The sequence below is a fragment of the Ptychodera flava genome, chromosome 4 (genome assembly GCF_041260155.1).
Source record: "Ptychodera flava strain L36383 chromosome 4, AS_Pfla_20210202, whole genome shotgun sequence".
Classification (NCBI taxonomy): domain Eukaryota; kingdom Metazoa; phylum Hemichordata; class Enteropneusta; family Ptychoderidae; genus Ptychodera; species Ptychodera flava.
The window spans coordinates 28,595,176-28,617,141 of record NC_091931.1 but is presented as its reverse complement, the minus strand read 5'-3'; the positions used below and the strand labels follow the sequence as shown (position 1 = coordinate 28,617,141).

General features: G+C 36.0%; 1 protein-coding gene across 6 annotated transcripts in view; it reads right to left on the bottom strand.

Moving 5' to 3' along the window:
- Positions 1–21,966, bottom strand: part of LOC139131379 (serine/threonine-protein phosphatase with EF-hands pef-1-like) — an 87,261-nt gene that overhangs the window by 53,288 nt on the left and 12,007 nt on the right. The window lies entirely within an intron of this gene.

The window sequence follows — 21,966 nt, the reverse complement described above, 5'->3', positions numbered from 1 at the left end:
GTTCAACATTCAAAATATCACATAAATGCGAACCATTGGTGCATTTAAATATTGATAACACTATGATAATACGCAGAGAAAATCAATTCACTTTTAAATTGGACAATGTTTATCAACATAAATGACATAATCCTTTTCTGGCAACTACACTGTACGAAATTATGTGTTGTTGTCATACGATTATCTTCATTGCGTTTTCACTGCTCTCAACACAAACTTTAGCGTTTGTGAAGTATTTTTCATAAAGCACTGATAGGAAGGTGAGGACAAGCATAGACTCAGGAAAAAAAAAAGTTTGCGTTTTGACTTTGTATTGACCCATCGCCAATTTGATCTGTTATATCACATCTACTTGCACATTAAATGCATGGTTCATCATATATTGAAGGACAGAATAATCGTTCATGGAATCATTAAAAGAAGAAAGACACTTTCTTATCATAATCAAAAGAGACAAGGTACGCGTATCTCTCCTATCAAAATTTGGGTGTACCTGATCCACAGCAGGGTGTCATATCCGCAAGATATTTGCAGAAATACACTCTACGGTATATATTGAATTTATTATTGCAAGGTCCAGTCAGAAGCGATATAACATTTTCCCTCATTGCCTAATTCATGATATTTTATTTAAACTGTTCAAACGCTTGACTCTTGAAGCCATGCAGCTGCATATAAAGCTCTATCATTGAAATTTAAATAAACCTGTGAGTTCTTTTCAGAAATCAATACACAAGACCTACATTTGCACACAGGAAAAATATACTAACACTGAAAACGCCAACTAGCTCACGTGGAAATGTGTACCTGAGAAATAGATGATGGAAAAGGGAATTGTATCACCAACAGAAAAGTGCATGATATATTGATCCAGCCACTTCAAGCGCATTATGCAGTACAGGAAGACAACTATTATTTTGTACTGAAAGTTCCAAACACTCTCAGAATATTAAACATACAACATACAATCATGTAGACAACCAGTTACTATTCACATTCACCGAAACTTCACATCACTTTCACGTTGGTTCCATTAGGAAAACAAACTGAAATTGTTCTTGTCAAAAGTGGGATGTTGCGCTCATTTCATCCATCTATTGCCATGGCGACAACACTTTGAGAATCAAAATATGTCCAATTACGCTAACAAGGATGATTAAATGCTAAAGATTGGCTGACTACAAATGCCAAGTGCAGAAATACTGCCCATTTGTCAAATCTGACCTATTTCATCGAATAAAACAACAGACGTCACTATTCTTGCGGTAGATAACATTGCAAAAGGGAGGATGACCAGTGTCCTTCATTACATTTTCTTTGTCTAAAAGCAAAACTCTTCACAACATCTACCTATAACAAAAAGGGCATTATGGGTAGCAACCCACCTGCAAAATCAATATATATATTTGCAATACTTGATCATTTTCTGGTTCAGAATCTTGCCCATCACTTTGTGGTTTTTAGCGTTGGGTTCTTGTTTTTTAAACATGAAGAGTAGTATTGAATTGCACATAAAAAACAGAACGCCATCTCTAAAGCTATGATTGGACAGTCAACCTTCCAGTGATTGGTTGTATCTGCTGTTAATATTTATGATACCTGATAACACACAAATTTCATCTCAACAGTTGATTTCACTACTCCCACGTATTATCATGGCACAAGGGTTGCCGTTTTATTTTTCATACAATTTACATTTCTGTTCAGAGAACAAATTTCAAGAACAAAAGGGTTATAGGCAGAGTATGGTATTTTGAAAGCTACGTACGACTCTACAGACTAGACTCTACAAACTCTGCTTGTTTACAATCATTATGACATTTCAATATTACAGTTCATCTGACAGCTACAGGGATCTTCAGGATCTTTCTTATAACATTCAGTGAATGAAAACCTTCCATTATTCAGGGGTTGGGTGGACAGGAGGAGTGAATGTCATTATTGGCTACATTATGGATGAATCACAGGCTAAATGGAGGTCCAGCTGACGCTTTTTTGGACTAATACTCAGAGAAAAAAATGTAATGTTTTTACCACAAAGCTGAAATTGTACATAATATGCAGTGTGAGTGGCGACCCATGTTTCCTTGCACCCGGCTTTCATTCCCCATCCAGAGGGCAAATTTAGCTCTAAGTCTATGATGGACAGTTGAAACAGCAAACTATGATGTATGCTTGTAGAGGTTTAAAAGCAGAAAACTCATGGGAGCCTTCTCAGTTCACATGATGGCTACACAATCCACACATTGACATTGGCAATAACAAAAGCTGACAACAGTACCATCAAAGACAACAGTGAAGTATATTATCATGGTAACCATCCAAGACAGATGTATACACAAAAATGCTATGATCCTTTTCTTACCTTACAAACATGTAGATCAAAGTGATACTGACATTCAGTCAAGTGTGGGTATACGGTACATAATATCTGAAGAGACTATGGCAGAATTTAAAGGCACTGAATTGAAGAATAGGATATCCTGGCCAACAATACAACTTATGGATAAATTATTCTATTTTTCCTTTTTTTCATAGGAAAAATATCTGTGATGAGAATATGTGCCAACAGAATTCTTAATTTGTTTTTGCACGCTACCATCAGATAACTGACTGTACAGTGCATTGTAAATCTTGCAGTGGGTACTGTATTCATCATAGTCTCTGTCGAAAAAAATTAATTTTGAACACAAGAAGAAAATGATAATTGCTTTTTGATATTACATGCTAAGCACTACACTGCCGTATGGAATTCAGAGACACAGTACGCCTGTAATTTCACTTAATACTTAAATTCAGTTGTTGCCATGATTTCCAAACAGTCTCAATTCCAGCATCTTCTCTGCCATACTAACAAGTCTATCAATCACTGAACTGGCACGTATAATTATGCACGTTAGTGTTTGGTCAACAAACATTGACGGAGTATGAGATGCTATTCATTTGCATATTGGCATCTTCCCAAGATTTTCGAAGATATTTCGGAGGTCAATTTTAATATGTCTTTGCACCGTTACATCAAGAAAGGAAATGACAAAATAAGGAAAACGCAATAAAAACTAGATGTTACAACATTACATCGGCCCATTGAGAATTCCTCTAGGCCTCTTTAACAGCTGTGATGTTAACCATGGTACGTATTGGCAATCATGGTTAATCATGGTTGATGATGACATAAACCATGGTCATCTGTAGTATCCAAAAAATATCCTCCAGATATCCAAAAAATAATCCTCCAGATTTCATAGTATTGAAAAACAAAATGATAACCTGTACAGTGAATATGCTGATTTTGGAGGATATTATCATTAAAACCAGTAGAAAAGGAGAAGGAATACCCAAAACTTGATGTTTGATGATTATCTTGTTTCTAATAGTTGCAGAACTTGAGTGTAACAGGGGAGACTAAGGCTCACCTGAAGTACACAGATATCTCTACCACTCTCATGTTGAAACTATTGCACATGAAAAGTCAACAATTTTTGGCAAATTTATGTCAACACCAAACTTTATGCAGTTGCATTGTTCTTTGATTTTGTATGCGAGCATTGCAGTTACTTGTTAAATTACCATGCATTATTTGTAAGATTGTCAGTCTTCTTTGCTTTATCAAATTGTATAAAGCCCCAATAGCTGCTAATTTTATGCATTATTTTCATGATTTTATTTTCAAACCAAAGATGGTTTGTTTAAATGTACTTGCTGAAGGAGGTGTATTGAAGTATCACTGCTCGCTGATTTGAACCATGCCTACACGTTTTAATAGGTTTAATAATAAACGGGTGCCGCACCCATAAAATGGCGCCCCCCAAGGGAAAATACAAAATAACAGTATTTTCCTGCACATATACATCGTGATCATAACAGAAACAAGTATGATGCCATTTACTTGAATGCACAACACACGATGGCCAACATTTTGTTGTTGTAATCTTTATTTTTTCTGTCATATGACGTTTTTGAAAATGGCGGGAAATCTAAAATGACGTTAAAACCTCTGAATTTACATGCCACTCACAACACTCATGGCTGCATTATACATTTTTTCAGTCTCTAATGGATCTTATTCAAAGAAACCTCTTGGAAATTAGGATATTTTGAGATCGGTTTATTAAACATTTGCAGCTATTGGGGCTTTAAAATCATCATTTTATGGAAGTGGTGTTTGGTTAAAGTGCAGACATATAAAGAGATACAGTGCATGCCAGTAGCATGTGTTTTTAGCTACCAGGTGGCAAAAATGCAAAAGCTCCGGAAATGAAACAGAAGATTCTTTCTTTCAATTGAAGCACATTTAGTAATCTTCTAAACTGAAACTAATAGGTACGTATTCTCCATAGCCGTGATAAGCTTTTCTAATGGCCATCTCTATCAAAGCTGAATTATTAAGTCCCTTGCAAGAGAAAGCAGCTTACTAAAAGCTCAGCGCTTACTCTGTGGTTTCATGGCACTGCAGAAGTATCGGTACTGCCTCCAACTTCAACACAACAAAACTTTGGGCTGTTCCACAGCCAGTGTTTTTTTTCTCCAACACACAGCTAGTAGCACACAATTAATTTTCTACTGCTCCCTACATTTAGAAGACAGGAACTAAGCTCAGCGGCAAATGATCATAACAAATTCCTGGGTACTTTGACACACATTATTATAGGTGAGTGAGTGATATAAGTTGAACAATATATATTTCACGGATTTATTTGATGGGCATACTAAATTTCTGACTTATTATACTTTACATAGCATATTATGCCCTCGATCTTCCTAATTTTGCTTATATGCACCAGCTCTCTCTTGCCCCATCTCTCATCGCAGCGGTCCAACTTGCTTCGTCAGTAAAATTGGGAAAACCTTGTCGGCAGAGTGTGCATGAGTGACTCTTTAAAAAATAGAATTCTCATGACATAATTGAATTCCTACAATGTGGAAAGAAACTTTCACTCTTAATATTATGCCATAGGATAATCTTTTATTCTTAATATTGTGCCACAAGATCTCTACAGATGGCACATATCCTTTTTTTTAACTTCACACCCTACTAGTAGTCGTAAATGTCAATCCAGCCCGGAAGGTCAAACACCGTTCCAAAACGTGTTACTCGAACCATGTGTTAAGGAGTATTAAGGAACACGTAAGAACAGCATTTCGTTGAGGGCATGCAGCAATATATGAATCAAACTTTAATGCACACTAAGATTTCAAGCATCATCATGATAGTTAGTTGGGCAATTCAACCACTTTCATTCTATTCTGCACTCTAGGCACACTGTCAAAAGTTACATCAGGTTACATGCAGTAACACCTGAATTTCACATGGTTATAAATTCTAGAATAGAATTAAATAGTTCTTTTGATACATTTAATTTCCTCAAGATTTAGTACATTGATCAATCTGCTGCAAACATTTTACAATTATTAAAATACTGATCACAAAAATCATCAATGTGCCAGCAATGAATATTAAAACTATGAATGCTAGAGCTAAAATGGAAACAAAAAATTGATACAGAATTTCTTAGACAGTGACATTATGAGGCAGAAAGTAATTAAAATGCATGTTTAACTCAGGGTAACTTGTTGCCACACAAAAGGTTGACTTTTCAAGCTTGATGAAGTCCAGAAATAGAGATAAGAGTGGCAATAGTGTGATAGAACAGACTGGTCCCATAGAATATTCATCCATTGCCAAATAATTTATTTACAAGATGTAGTTTGGCCCACAAATTAATGGGTGACATTTACAAGTAATTATTTCACTATGTGGTATTAATTGTGAACTTTGAACACGCAAAATGTTGTTTGATCCCTGAGGATATACCAGAAGAATACATCTAGGTGATGTGTGACATTTCATAGTGATTTCACGGCTTGCTGCATGTAAACATGCACTGATGAAGAAAAAAACACCTTAACTAGTATCAGCAGGCAAGTGCCTAATGTAATAGTACACAATGATTCTACTTTCAATTGTATTGAACAATTGTACTCAGTATTATTTCACATGATATAAGGGGCGCTGCACCCAACACAGCGTATTTTGCTCAAAAATCACTTTTTTGCAAATATTCATTCAGTTATAAAATTAATTTGTTAACCAAAGATTAAAATATTGGTTGGTTTCACCTTTTAGCTTGTCAAGCACCCATGTGTACCCATGTGTTTCTATTTGTTGAACTGAATGAGGTTCACATGATATACCCAGTTTGTCTTGTTTTACAGTTACAGCACTTTGAGTGAAATGGAGTTAAATGTAAATCATTTGCCGAATGTGGCAGTCTTAAAGTGGCACTCCCATTTGGTAATATTTTTAAAGCACATGTTTTTAATGCCACAGTCGATATTTGACATGGCGATTTGCGCGGGATCGCGAGATATCGATAAAAATATGTCTTCAAAAAAGTAAAAGTTTTAATTCCGGTGGCCCACCTAAATTCAGCTTCCGAACATCGAACGTTCGGCACTGGGGCCATTGTCAACTAAGCTATGGAGTAAGAGTCTATACGCTTACGCTGCTATACGCCACAGTATCACTCATGTCGGTGATCGGTCATGCCCCGTGGGAGAAAGTTGAGTCTTACTGACTTGGCGAAAAAACGAAAAACAATTTTGCTGATTCCACCAGAATTCGCATGGGTGACTAGCACAGATACGTGCGGTTGATACATAGCGGCGCGCGGCGAACCACACATGCTGTGGCAGACGACAAAATGTAGTCATTGGAGGCGGCTAATATTTAACACGTAAAAGCTGATGTCTATGTGGTATTGGTTAAAAATATAAGACAACTGATTTAGAACAATGAAAACGACAAAAACTAAGGAGAAGTTTATAAAACTTACTTGAGGTAAAGGCATAATGCTGTATATAAAGTCTTTGCACGTGGAAAGTAAATTAATTGCGTCGTTCGAACTTATTGTAGACTCCCTAGAATATCGTCAATCTGCACAACAACACATCTTCGGGGGATTTCGGGTTAAAATCAGAAATGATCGTAAAACTTCGGTATATGTGAAAAATACGCTCGGGAAATGACATGTTTTTATCGATATCTCGCGATCCGCACGCAGTCGCCACGTCAAATATCGACCGTTAGCATTAAAATAATGTGTTTTTAAAATGTTACCAAGTGGGAGTGCCTCTTTAACTCCATACATGCATGTATGCATGTCTGTGTATGTATGTATGTATGTATGTATGTATGTATGTATGTATGTGTATGTCTGTCTGTCTGTATGTATGTATTTATGTATGGAGAGAGAGAATAAGAGAAGCAATAACAGCCAAGTCATGCAAGAAAGAAAAAGATAAAGCAAAAGAGAAAAACTATTCTATTCTGATGCTATGAATTCAATGATTGACAGCTGTCATCTCCCTCTTTGCTATTAGCAATTGCATGTCACTATTTCCTAGACACTCTCCCTTCTTGTTAAGAACACAGCTGGTGCAACAGCTAGGATACAGAGAAGAAAGCAGCTTCAAATTCTTTCTAAATTTACAACAACTGGTCGTTTTTTTTCTACAGACAGTATACAGCTTGTCTTCCTGCCCATCAACTGTCCTGGAAATTATGAGGATATTCCTGGCTCGGGGCAGACTATTGACAAAATTTCAATGTTGGGACTTATTATCCATAAAATGTTGTACATAAAAGTTCACATTACATTGGGGTGGTGTACTTTTTTTATCAACTTCAACAATCACCTTTCAGTTTCACCATGTGCGTTGATTGGAATCTTTTCTGACAAAGTAGTAAGTAACTATGTGCCTAGGAAGTGAGAGATTTAAACATTCGCTCACACTTTCCTCAAGGAAATTTTTAACAAATTTATTTCAAAATCAAGGAAATAAATCGAGGGTCACCATGCAAAATTTGATACCAGAGTATTACAGTAACTGTTACCTTAAGTTTACTGGTATTCAAAATTCAGAATTGCCACTGTCCCTGTGTTAACTTTCACAAACTAAAAGGTTGAAAACTTCATTTACTGCAAGAACTTCAAATGAACCCGCACAAGTGGTACATCAGAAAAGTATTATTAAAAATTTTAGAGTCCATTAAGAGGATGAGCTGGGTTCCTTTGCAAATCAACGTGAACATGGAGTGCCCCTTGGTTTACCAATGTTTACAAATAATCACAAGCAATGCCCTATCAAAATTGCATTATACCTAATTCAAAAGCGACCATGTTGAAACTGTAGTTTTAGTCTTGTGCCTATGCTGTCCAAAGTTACCCTTGCCAATTATGTTCTCTACATGAAACAAACATAGCATATATTATCTTTCTCAAGGAAGGTCACATTTGGTGTACTAAAAAAAACACACGTGCCTTGTTAAGGAAGCTGATTATATTGTTAAAAGCTACACTAAAACTTTGTAATTTTATTACTAAACTTGCTCTCTTACTAAAACCATTCTTTATCTATTAGAGGCAACTTGAAACTGCAGAGAACTGAATTTATGACATTATTATATACCCTCACTCACATCAATTCCCTTGAATATCCACAAAGCAGTTCACAAGCTCAGCTAAAAAAAAAAAACCAGAAAAGAGTTTTAAGGACTGCACAACCTCAGACAAGTAGCTTTGGCAATAGATGACATTTCAAAACATTTGCTTGCCGCAGTTCATCAAAGATAACAACTACAACACCTTTTAATCTCTGAACAGCGACACAAAGAGCCAGCTGAGATGAAATAATGCACTTCAAGAAGTCATCTGTGTAATGAGATTTCATGAAATTAATTTGAAAACAGCGAAGAAACTCCAATTTCAAGGAATGCCTTTAGCTTTTTAAAAGCATTCATTTACTCGATGGGAACATGTAATGACTACAGAAAACACTTCACAATACCGTCATAGTGTCTATATTAAGAGGATTTCATGGGAGCATGTAAAAAAAAATACTCGCAATGCTTTTAGATAAATTTCAACTCCTGGCGAATTTTGTTTTTGCTTTCATTTTTCTCTGTCACCACTTCAAGCACCCGCACGGATATGATGGTATGCAGTACCACACTTCATTGAAATGCTTGAGTCGTGGGTAAAAAGCTGTCCTTTGTAAAGCATCACAATTTGCTTGGCTTTCTGCGTATTAAGATAAGATGCACAGGAGAATACTACCCATGAACTGACTTTCAGAGTAATGATGATCATGAATGATTTCAGTGTCATGTGCAGGATCTATGTTTCAGAAACTTTGCTGTTTTGCGACCATTGGCTCATTCGCCCTGAATGTTACCAGTTAAATAACATAAAATAAAGAAAACTTTGCCACCACTTTGTTGATCTGTTCTGTCAGTGAGGTTCAATAAAAATGATTGTTTTGTTGACCAGCAAAATGAAACCAAGTAAAAGATATGATGCCCTAAGATGACAACTATGTCAAATTTGGCAGACTGTTGTGAGCATAGAGAAAATCTTGGAAGTTTAGATTGCTTTCTGTTCCTCATGATACAATCATTTTGATGATAAGAATACAATGACCACCGACAGCTGACATTTTGTGGAGACTTTTTTAAACTGTTTGTTGACCATTAAAGTGTTTGGTATCGGAGATATTCTTTATTTAATAAAGTCATCTCAATAGTAATTTAAATTTTAATCACATGCCAAGGCATGTGCTATGAGCCTTATGGCTGCACCTCAATCCACTCAAATATGAGAAGTGAGTATATACGTCAAGCACACTCTATCATTGATAAAAATACATGACCCTTGGAATCAAGAGTTTGAAAATCTCAGTGAAGTAGTGATTACAATTTTATTTGTCTTCAATTTGTCTATTTACGACGGAAATGTTAGCATGGTGCACTTGTTCATGATGATGTATACCTTAATAATTATCCCATTCCTGCATAAATGGCATTCTTGATATGTGCGAAATGATTTCAGAGAAATAAGCTGCTAGGTAACCGTTGCTTGGTAAAACTAATAAATATTTTAATCTCTCCATAACAAACCATGTCAATTATACATTCTCAAAAACATCTGTGATGCAATTTTCTGTCTCCGCTTAATCTTTCCTCCATATCGAAAAGATAAGATTAATGATATATTCTGATCTAGCAGTGATTATCAATTATTGATCATTTGATTGTTTCTATGGAAATTATAGATTTCTGTATTTCATGTTTTGACGCTGATGATAACAGTCTCCTGGGGGGTTAATATGAAAGATGCATCATTTCCCGGAATAAAAGCAGCAGCGGTAATCTGACAGACTACATGATGTGCATACAATCTAAACAACAGTAAAAATATCCCGGTTTATGCGTGTACTTATCCGGGGATTGGGAGACACATTACATTTATTATCTGGATGTATGGGACTTACAAATGGAAATGGTTTGCATGTGTGGTTGTTTTATTTGCTAATAAAAATTTATTTTCTTTGTACCATTCAACAGTTTTTATGGCAAATTTTGATATCATATCATAGCATATACAAACAATTTTTGCTGACAGTTCCATGCGAATGTTAATACATAAGAGAAAAGCAATTAAATAATTTAATGCTATACAAATATGCACATATAAACGAATGTATGTGGGTACAGATTTGTGATCATTGTACAGGTATATAGATACACAATTGTACTGAACATCTGAACATGTGTTTCGAGAAACGCGTACAGTGTTTTATTCACTAAAACATGCGATGGCTTTACAGATTTGTCTGCTTCTTTGCCTCAGGGATGCAAGAATGGGGAATCAATGACTTCCGCATGAAATGTTTTGTTGTAATCTGTGACTGGTGACCTCTTGCTATCAATCAAAACATTGCACAGCATCTGCAACTGATGATAAAGGCAACTGATAGCACTCACTGATTGTCGTGTAAACACACACGTATGATCTCTTTACCATGCGTTATTACAATGGAGCACCTTGACGACTGTACCTCTCTAACATCTTAATTCATTTATTATTGCAAGCTTTGTGTTCATTGAGGTCAGTCTGCTAACCCCAAAAACAAAGAAATGCACTAGTATGCTATACAAGTTCTGGTTTCAGAAGATGTCGACACATTCATCAGCTTTTTCTGTCGTGGCTTCTGATACATATACATTCTGATAATATGTACTACATATTACACCAGTGTCATTAAGTTTTACTCATCAATCAATAGAGTCTACAGGCTTGCATAACAAATGCTTGCAGTATCTTTTATACTAACCTCAGACATGCTGGTGCATAGTTACTGAACAAAGATATGCTTAATGGAACACCAGAACAAAACTGCTATAAAACATAGTGCTCATTTGAAGAAACAACTTCCAAATCTACTCATTAACATTTTTTTGTTTCTTTTTATCATTGATCTATAGGAAAATGAAATGGCTAAATTTCATAGAGCAGAGATCCATTGAAATTAATGAATTGCGTAATAATGGTGGTGATCAAAATTAGCTCTAACTTTGCACAATTCAATTTTTACTAAACAAATATTATAAGCACTGTAGATACTTGTAAGTTAAGATGGTACTATCAAGAACAATAGAATTTTGCATGTGCTAAAAAAGCCGTACGGAACACCCGCTTTGTAACATTTCCCGTTACCAGGCTGCATCTGAGCGTTCGCTGTTGAACGGTTTCAAGAGACCCACTGGAAGAGTGCCAGAAGATGTTCCGTGCACTGTACCGTACATGTAGTGTGCAGGCTATCTATAAGTGCATCAAAGATAGCATTGCACACTTGCGCTATAAATCGAAAGAAAAATCGTTGACATTGCACAAAAACGGTCAATACTCAAACAATTTGATGAACAATATGTAGTGCAGAGGCTATCCATACGCGCATCAAAGATAGCATTCCAAACTTGCGCTATATCTAACAAAAATCGTTGACTGTATTGCACGAAAACAGTCAATACTCTAACAATTTGATGGCCCAGCCATGAATGCAAGATTAAAAATAATAAATTTAAGGTTATCATGAAAATACAGCAAGGTTACGGGGGATGGACATTGACACTGCACAGTGCCCTCCGCTTTGTGTTGGGCGTTACACAGCACCAATGTGCATCCTTATAATGTGGTATTTTCGTAATAATAACCTTGCTACCAGATGGTCACCTTCATGTATAACAAAGAAAGCACACCCTACATAATATACAATATATAATGCAGTCAATGTTTTTTGTAAATATGTTGATAACATCGCATTGTTGACCATGCACACTTCATGTGAGAATATTTCTGCTGTAGTATAAGATTCCCTATTCAATGCAGTTTCCAAGTTAAATAGTGTTACTGTGTGGCATTTTTCAATGCTCATTTGTACATGAAAAATCATTGTCATGTCCAATACAGTGCACGCATGGTCACAGTACTTCAAGTTCACAGAAGTGGACAAAGAGTAAATAAAATAAAGGCACTTACTGCATGAAAGAAGGAAACCAAACTGTCATGCATCGACCGATATCATGACTGTCAAGCAGTCGGATATGTGTGATGGTGAAAACATTAAAATGCATACCACTTATACATTTCTCCATGTAGCTGACTTGTAAAACATTTTTACATCCCTGTTAGTCTCCTAGATGTTATCGTGAGATAACAGTAACTCACTCTGACATTACACACAATATTTGTAACAGTTTGACCTGGTTTGCATCATATGTATTGGCACCGCAGAAGCAATTTGTGATCATCAGTCTTTGTCTGTTGTAGCTGTTTCAATACCGTGCAAACCTATAGTGAAACCCCGATCTGATAACGCCACCGCTAGCAAGGAAATGTTTTCGACACGCAAGATACTGCTGTTGCCACGGATACAAATTATCTCAGCATGTGAATCAGGCAGCGTCTTGGTTTCTTGTAATGCTTCCTGCCGAGACACAACAGAAGAGGACCCAAGAGATTTTCCGTGATGCCATCTCATCTATATACCCATCATTGTGCAATAATTCAACACAATTTTCCAACTAACATGCCGGGATGTTGGAACACCGCCACTTGGACAGACGAGACCTTCTGGGCAGGATCGTATTCATCTACCTCGATCTTCAGCCGCCAAAAACATGAAGCTATATTTATTCAGATATTGTAGATACGCTGAGAGCCCACAAACAGTCATGCTAGCTCCGTTGAAGTGTCATGGCTGCACTGTTTAGGCAAATGAATGAGAGTACGACATCAATTCTGCATTGATGCATCACTATGGTCAAAGAGGAATATAAATACAAAACACTGACAAGCTGCATTTATTAAAATCCTGCTAGGGGTTAATTGACATGCATGATGCATTTGTGGAAATGCTAGGGACTGAAGACGCCAAATCACTTTTAATCAACAAAGTGCAGACATGAACTTTTAAGGAGAGATATTTGAACAATTCTGCATCTATGTCACAAAAGTCGGTGTGCACTTGGTACAATGGCTGAATTGTGATAGCCTACATGCACTATCTCATCAACAACTTCATTGTTTTCCCCGTAAAACTGACACAGATCAGCAGCTAAGATTGTCAGTGTAATAACAAAATCCTTCTTGTCCTTTTACCTTTATAACCGGCAACATCACCAATTTTCAAGAAAATTTAATGATATTTTATAACGATTATAAGCATTCAAATTTTCATGTAATTCATTGTCCAAGTTTCTAGTAATTTGCTTCATTGAACTCTTTGAGTGTTTGTAAGCAGTAAGTATCATAACAGTGTTTTCTGGTAATACTCAAACATCATCTATTGGTGATATATAAAGTCAAGTGATGCACAATTTTTTTCTAGGCTGGAGTCCTTTCACTCAAGTGAGAGCAGTTCTATGGCTAAAAACCTAGTGCATGATGCTAGTCGCAAGCTTTGAGTCATCATACAAAATCTGCAGAGAGGTTTGGCAGGACTATCTTTCAATGAACCCTGGGAGTCCTTTGAAACCCTAGATTGGAACCATGTAACCTTGATTCGTAACCAGTAGGCAGTATATGCCACTCTGCTTCAAAGAATAATTTGTACATTTGAAGATATTAGCCAGCTTCTGGCGATACTGGCATTCATCATCTGAAAATCAATTACCATTAGCTTGAATGTTTAATGGGGTAGATGCAAAGTAATTATTTGGATTTGATCAGCCATTAAACCATGGTAAAACCTACCCAAGTGCACGCAGATTTGCGATTATTGCAGTGAATGGACTGGTGGGCAAATCTACATAATTTGAAAATGGCATAATTCGGAAACACTTTCAAAACCTCAAATTCATTATTGAAGCGGATTAATGGCATCACTTAATCCCAAATATCCTTGGGAAGTTTTAATTGGCAGGTAATGAGCTTCCTTGCTGCAAATGCATCGGGAACAGAAGTGACAAGTATTTTATGAAAGCTTTCCAAAACCTAATTTGTTAAAAAAATTAAATAAACATCTATCAAAGACCAATACCAATCTCAAAACGGCTTGGTCAGTACCACTTCTAAACATTGTATATGACTTTGTTTGGATGATCATAATTCCCAAAATATAAAATTATTCCTACTCTGATTAAAATTTTAAGAAAAAAAAATCTTTCTCTGAAAAAATCTGGAAGACAATTTATTCTAGAAGTCCATGGAATTACTACACCCACAGAGGTAACTCTCACAATGCAATGTATTCTCATCCTTACATCACAGACAGCTTTTATGGGAAACATGTACAACTCTACCATTTTTTCCATGATTTGCAAGACATTTTCGTGAAATAAAGAACACACCCCTTTTCTAAGAAAACAGAGACTGAAGCATATGCGCGCACACCTTCTCTTCCAGCAAGTAAAGCACAACAGGTACAAGGATAAAAGGAAATCTACAACTCTGTGTTCCAGAAACTCTTTCTTTCACTTTTCACTTTTTTGCTTCTGGCGAAAACTGAAAAAAGGAAACGACACAATGTGACACTGTTAAAAGGAAATTACACAATGTGATAGTTAAACGACACACAGTAGATCAAATTTCCATCTGTTCTGCTGAAAAGAAAGCATCAATATGATCTTTCAACTGACAAACCCTTTCAGAGACATTTTCTGAAAGAATCAATTTTAATGTTGACTGAGTGTTGTGACTTCTACTGAAAAGTAACTAAAACATTTCACATTTATGTGGAAAATCATTAGATTTATTTGCAGAACACAAGGTAAGTTTACAATTGTACAGGCATGGCTCCTTGGTCAATAATCTCATGACGGAATGCCAATAAATCTACGCTGTTAAAATACAGAAAACCACCATGCAAATGAAATAGAAAATGCCTCAAGTATGCCGGTATTTCTGATTTCCGGTTATCGTTCTTGGTCTAAAATACCAAGAAGCTATGATAAAACGATGTAGTAACCCTCGGGCACCATTCACTTCCTGCCTTTCAGATGAGATGTTTATGGTTGCAAGATCAATTGGCTTAACTATTATGGTTCTATGACAGAGAATGATGGGAAAATTTGAGTTCCGCTTAATTTGTACAAAATCACCTGGTGTTACTGACATTTAGGAATATAACAATAACATGAAGCAAGACAAACATTCTGATTGTTGAACTAGAAATGGTTGTTTTAATCAAGTAAATATTTTAATATCTGTGTGTATTTTTTTTTTGCAGAAATTGATTACGCTAACAAGTTAGCATTTAACTTTTCACATGATGACATTCATGTTCACGAAATAATTGTAAAACACTGATAAACACAACTAACATCTTACCAAAGAGCAGCCTCTGATGCAAGTTATTTGATCAAGTTAACTGACAAATGTCTCTCTTTTGATATACTGCGCTATTTAAAATCGTACTTTGGAATCAGATAATTTTATGGAGGTACACCTGGGGGTCTTGTAAATTCCAACTGTCTTATAAGCCAATGATGGAGTGGATTGATGGCGTTCTGACAGGACGGCATTCAGAATATGAATGGCCGCCCAGGAAGTACCCAGGCAGTGGTGATGGGCGACTAATAATTGTTTCAAACATCATGCTGACATTTTACCCCATGCTGACGATACGATCGACATAATGATTGGTGTTGTACACGGATGTCAGGCAGTTTTTTTGCATGTGTTGTTGATGCTCAAAATCTGAACTGCGGAAGTTGTTGTGCATCAATCATCTCTGGGAATTGATCCAAAATCTGGACTCCACGGAAGGAGACGTATGTAAAGTAAAAGTGACAATTGTGTGTCAACAAGTCTGCACTCAGCCCTATACATGTCATGATAAAAAGACAGTGAACTTGAACTTGTAAAACCAATTGCGGAAGCAACTGGACAACTGGTTGCAGAGAAGGAGATATTCTGACCGATAATGAGAAGTTTGACCCTGACAGTTTCATATTCAAACCTCACATCATTTACTCAATTCAGCATATAAGGCATTCCCAAGGGAAACTCATGAGGAATGTGAAATCTATCTTACCAATGGTACTGCAGGAAAAGCTGTTTTACCAAAATTTTCATACATTTATCCAAGGTTTTGTGGAGGGATGGTAATTTATCATTGAAATTGTCCAGTCAACTCAAAACCTGATTTGAAAGGTTTAATACCCATTAGGGTGGGAAAATTTACCCAAATTGCAAAACCATTGGGACAAATCAGTACGGTATCCCTAGGAACAAACAAATAAACAGAGATTTGAAAACTATGAGGCAAAAGTTTGTGAGAAAAAAAGTCTTGACCAAAAATGGGAATATTGGCCTCAATATTTGGCAAACATAAATAATTAATTGTATCAAGAAAAATATACCATATAGTTGATATAAAATTATATATCGATAGCTTCAATTGGCCATCATGTTAACCCAATATTCCATGATGTTGGTTAAGATTAACGGTAGACTTACATGTACCCTCATAGTGAACTCACAGAAGGTGTAGCAATGGCTGGAAACAGGTTTGTAGGCAGTCCCTCAGCAGGTGGTCAATTTATCTTCCCCCTCCATGAAGGTTGGGGGAGGGGGGAATTTCCAACTGTTCATTAGCAGGCAAGTTGGCAAAAATGCAGAAATTTCAGATTATTGGCTATGCATTGATAGGATGCGCACTCATAATTATGGGCAAGTTAATGTAATTTTTCAGTACAAAGACATGTTCCATGTGGAGGGAAATTAAAGCTTACACAAAACGATGTCCAGGGGACAGTTTTAACAGGGGAGCATTTCCTACTGACACCAGGAAGGAATGTGGGTGTTCATTTTGACTGGGAGGTGGAAACCAATGGGCAAGAATGAATCTTACTGGGAGGGCAGTTGGATCTGTTTAAAAAATATAATAGGCTTTTGTAACATTTTCTTTTTTTTCAACTTCTAGCAAAATATTTTGTACTATAACATACAAAGTTACTGTGATGCATCCTGCATGCTTCTCTGATTATGCATCATCTTATCAAAGCCATGCACACAATTAATTTCCACATCCATATAAAGCCACTTGCAAAGTGACCTGCGCACTTTGTAATTATCATAACGTGCCCCTTTAAAGTTTCAGCCCACGAAGTTGTAATAAAGTTTCTACTCCCCCCCCCTCCCAACATTTCAGATTAGGGACATTGCTGCGAGAGTATATCACATATACCAATTGGACCCTTACCAAGACCTCGTCATCATGACTCGATCGCGGAAGGATTTGCTCAACCATGGTTTCAAGCCTTTGGAAATATTGCTGTGCAAAGAACATCATGCAGTAATATTGTTCTTATCCTGCCCAGACAGCCACACACCGAACAAAGATGGAAATCAGGTACCATGCCTGCATGACGCATACATTAATGTATGAATAATAGAAAAGTCTCCTACAGCATATTCATATCGCATGATAACAATTTTGTCTCGCTGGATTGCAGATTCTGAGGCAATACAGGAATTCAAGTTATCAAGACATACGTAACCTTAGGAAGAGTTGAGTGCCCGCTATGCGCTACCAAATGATTAGGTAATATTTGCTTTGAAATTGAAAGAATTAAACTTTTACTCAAAGTTTTCTCAACAAAATTTTCAGCCAATTTCTCTTATCAAAACAAGTGACCTAGCGGCCGATATAGCTCCGCTGTGTTTATGTAGAGAATAACTATTTTTGACACATGTTGATGAAGAAGGTGGAAATCTTTGATAGCTCAATGCAGTGGCCAGAAAAGTGGCAAAAATAGCTGCAAAAATACACAATTGAAGATTTCATCATACTTTGAATATATCACATCGGACCATCCCTAAGAACATGTCAACCAAAGCTATCTGATGAGTAGTTTTTTGAGAATAAAATTTTCTGACCAAAAATGGTAACAATTGCCCCAAAACTAAAAACCGCAGATTTCATCATAATTTCAAAAGATCAAATTTAGTTCATCTATAGAGACCTGTATACCAAATTTCAAAGCTGTTAGACCAGTACTTTTTGAGAAACACATTTTTTGACGAAAAATGGAAAAAATTGCCCCAAAAATACAATATTGCAGATTTCATCATAATTTCAATAAATATCATTTAGATCATCTATAGAAACCTGTATATAAAATTTCAAAGCTATCAGATGAGTAGTTTTGGAAATACACATTTTTTGACCAAAAATTGCAAAAATCGCCCCAAAATTACAAAATTGCAATTTTCATCATAATTTCAATAAATATCATTAAGATGATCTGTAGGAACCCATATACCAAATTGCAAAGCTATCAGATGAGTAGTTTTGGAAATACACATTTTTTGACCAAAATTGGCAAAAATTGCCCCAAAAATACAAAATTGCAGATTTCATCATAATTTCAATAAATATCATTTAAATAATCCCTAGGAACCTGTATACCAAATTGCAAAGATATCAGATGAGCAGTTTTGGAAATACACATTTTTTGACCAAAAATGGCAAAAATTGTCCCAAAAATACAAAATTACAGATTTCATCAGAAATTCAATATGTATTACTTAGTTCATAATACAAACCTGTATACCAAATTTCAAAACTATCAGTTGAGTACGTTTTGAGAAATTCATTTTTTGACCAAAAATGGCAAAAGTTGCCTTAAAATAGCAAATTTGCATATTTCTGCACAACTTGAAGAAATCTGAAATAGATTATCCCTAGGGACATATGTACCAAATATCAAAGCTATCTGACTGTTAGTTTTGAAGAAGTAGATTTTTAAAGATTTTTTTACCAAAAATGACAAAAATTGCCTTAAAAATACAAATATGCAAATTTCACTACAATTTGAACAAATCTGACTGAAGTCACCCTAAGTAAACTGAATATTAAATTTTAAAGCAATTGGACAAGCGGTTTCAGAGTAGAAGATTTTTTTACCAAAAACAGCAAAAAATGCCCCAAAAATACAAATATGCAAATTTCACTACGATTTGAACAAACTTAAGTGAGGTCACCCTAAGTGAACTGCATATAAAATTTTAAAGCAATTGGACTTGCAGTTTCAGAGGAGAAGGCAATTGTTGACATACGACGACGGACGACGGGAGACGGACGACGACGGACGACGACGGAAAATCAACCTATTTGATAAGCTCCGCGTCGCTGACAGCGGAGGTAAAAAAGTCACTGACAATAATTACCATAATTACAAGAAGATCAAACAAAGTACTTCATATTTTTGATTGCACAGCTAAACCACATGTCATCTTTAACAACAAAAGTACTATTTTCAATCTGAATATAACTTAACTTTGTATTACAAAGGTAAAGTCACAGTATAATGTATATCATATGGATCCTGTTTGTGCTCTCAGTGTTAAACCAACATTTCACAAGAATGTAGAGCATGAAGCAAGCTCTATTTACGGAAGGAAAGTCGCTGCCTGGAGCAACTTTGTGAATTACTGTTTTTCTAAAGCTCCATCTGGGTCACACAGAGAAAAATTTTCAAAAACAGAAATCTGTAATTTGCACTTACCGCTAAAGTAATCTGCAAAACCGTAGTACATACATACTGTACAGGAAACATGTACAGTACAAAAAAGTACAACAAAGTACCTCAAACAATGTTGGTAATGCATTTTTTGCATGCATAGCTTCTGTAAACTATCTGGACTTACATTGGTCTCCTTGATGTTGATGCAGACATCAGTAATTGTCACGATGCATTTCCTAAATGCAGATTTTCTCTCAAAATATCATTCTAGGAGAATCAGTCACATCTCCACATATTGCATATTACATTAGACCTGTATTTGTAATGACTGTCAGTGAAAGACAATGTCTTCAGAAAATCATATCAGTGCAAGGTAACAGAGCATGTAAATTTAGACCTATACTGACACTTCGTGCTAAATTACCTGTAGCTATAAATAAATTGACTGCCCGCGACCACTTAAAGTGACACTTTTATGTACACGAATTGTAAAACGACATACTATTTCACCTTGTTTTATTTCATGAATGTAATTTTCTGACTTATATCACTGCATTAGCGGCCCATTACACCTACTTCATCCGTTCTTCATCACTTTCTAGGCAACAAAGTGTTCCAGTAATTAGACTGTCTAATGGTGCTGTCCATGTATGGCTTTCAGTGCAAGCTCTCATGTATAATCATGTGCTGATATCTGACAGCAACAACAGCAATTATCCATCCAAGATGGCTCCTCATGTTTTCGTCAGCTGCCTGCTTATGGATGATTCTCAAACATCTCTACTGACAGGACACAATTTTACCATCAAGTCAGCACTGTATTGTCATTTTGGAGAAAAATTTATGCAAGACCTAGTACATGCTAATGATCAGATCTGCCAGTTCAGAACACACACTAGATAATTAAATTGCCTAATTCACAGGGTGACAACATCAATTAAAAGCTGATATTCCCAAAAGCATCCATGTTTGCCAATTGATGTCAGTGGGTACGTGTTTCCCAATTGATTGTGAAAAACAGTCTTTAAAGCTTTTACCAAAGCTGGAAAAAACAAAGTTGGCATACCTTAATTAAAAAAAATACCTTCAATCACTTTAACATAACTATAATTAATTGACTTACATATACATTTCTATTTGAAAGGTATCTTAATAGCAATTACCCAGTAAAACATGGAGAGTATGACAATGAAAATTTTGCCAATTCACAAGTAGTACATTAATTTCAGGTGTGCCGAAAACATTTCTCCTGTATTTTTTTAACTATTAAAATACAATTTTGCATATTTGCAAAGAGTCAGTTATATCAATTGAGATAATTAGCAGACTGCCTCAACTGTACACACAGCCAGCCTCATACAACATACTCTCTAATTTACCACAGACACTTTGGGTAGGGGATGGGAAAGTGCCAGCACTCCCGTACAGCGGCCAGGCTAGTACTGAGTTCCCCTTCTCCCGCTGTACAGTTTCTGTTCCAATATATTGGAAATATGTGTTTTCTAAATTAAAACTCCACATAAATTGTTGTGTTAAATAGTACTATTTTATTTTTGGTTTGCGTGTTTCTGCTTTTCTAACTGTCTGACATATGTGACAGTATTCTGTCTGATCATTTCATATTTTTTAATTATTTGCTCTATCTGGTAAAGCTGCAAGATGAATGAATACAGTAAATTGTCTTTATACAATCAATTGTTGAATTCAAATGTAGTAGTTTTTCAGAGTGATAGTTAATTAAAGGTCCAGTAGCTGTAACTAAAACTATTGAGGACTTTTTCATCGCTTTCGTTTTGTATGTCAATTGCACGTTCTTGCATTCTACTCCCTAAAGCAAGTTGAAACAATTATTTAGCTTGTCAACACAGCATCTATTACACAGATAGAATGCACTGTTACTGTTTAAATTTGAATTCTTGTCCAGGCCAGAATTCACTTGTCAACAATAACAATACAGTCTACATGTACAGGCTGAGCTGACAAGCTGAATACTGTGTATCTCAACATGGTTTGGGAAGTAGAACAAGAAACTGTAAAAAAAAAAATATCAAAATTGCAGCTACTGGTCCTTTTCAACCACAGCTAGCATGTGCACAAGCTGCTACTGCTGGTAATATGTTTTGCTTTCCTCGTTCACCACCCTGCTATAGTTC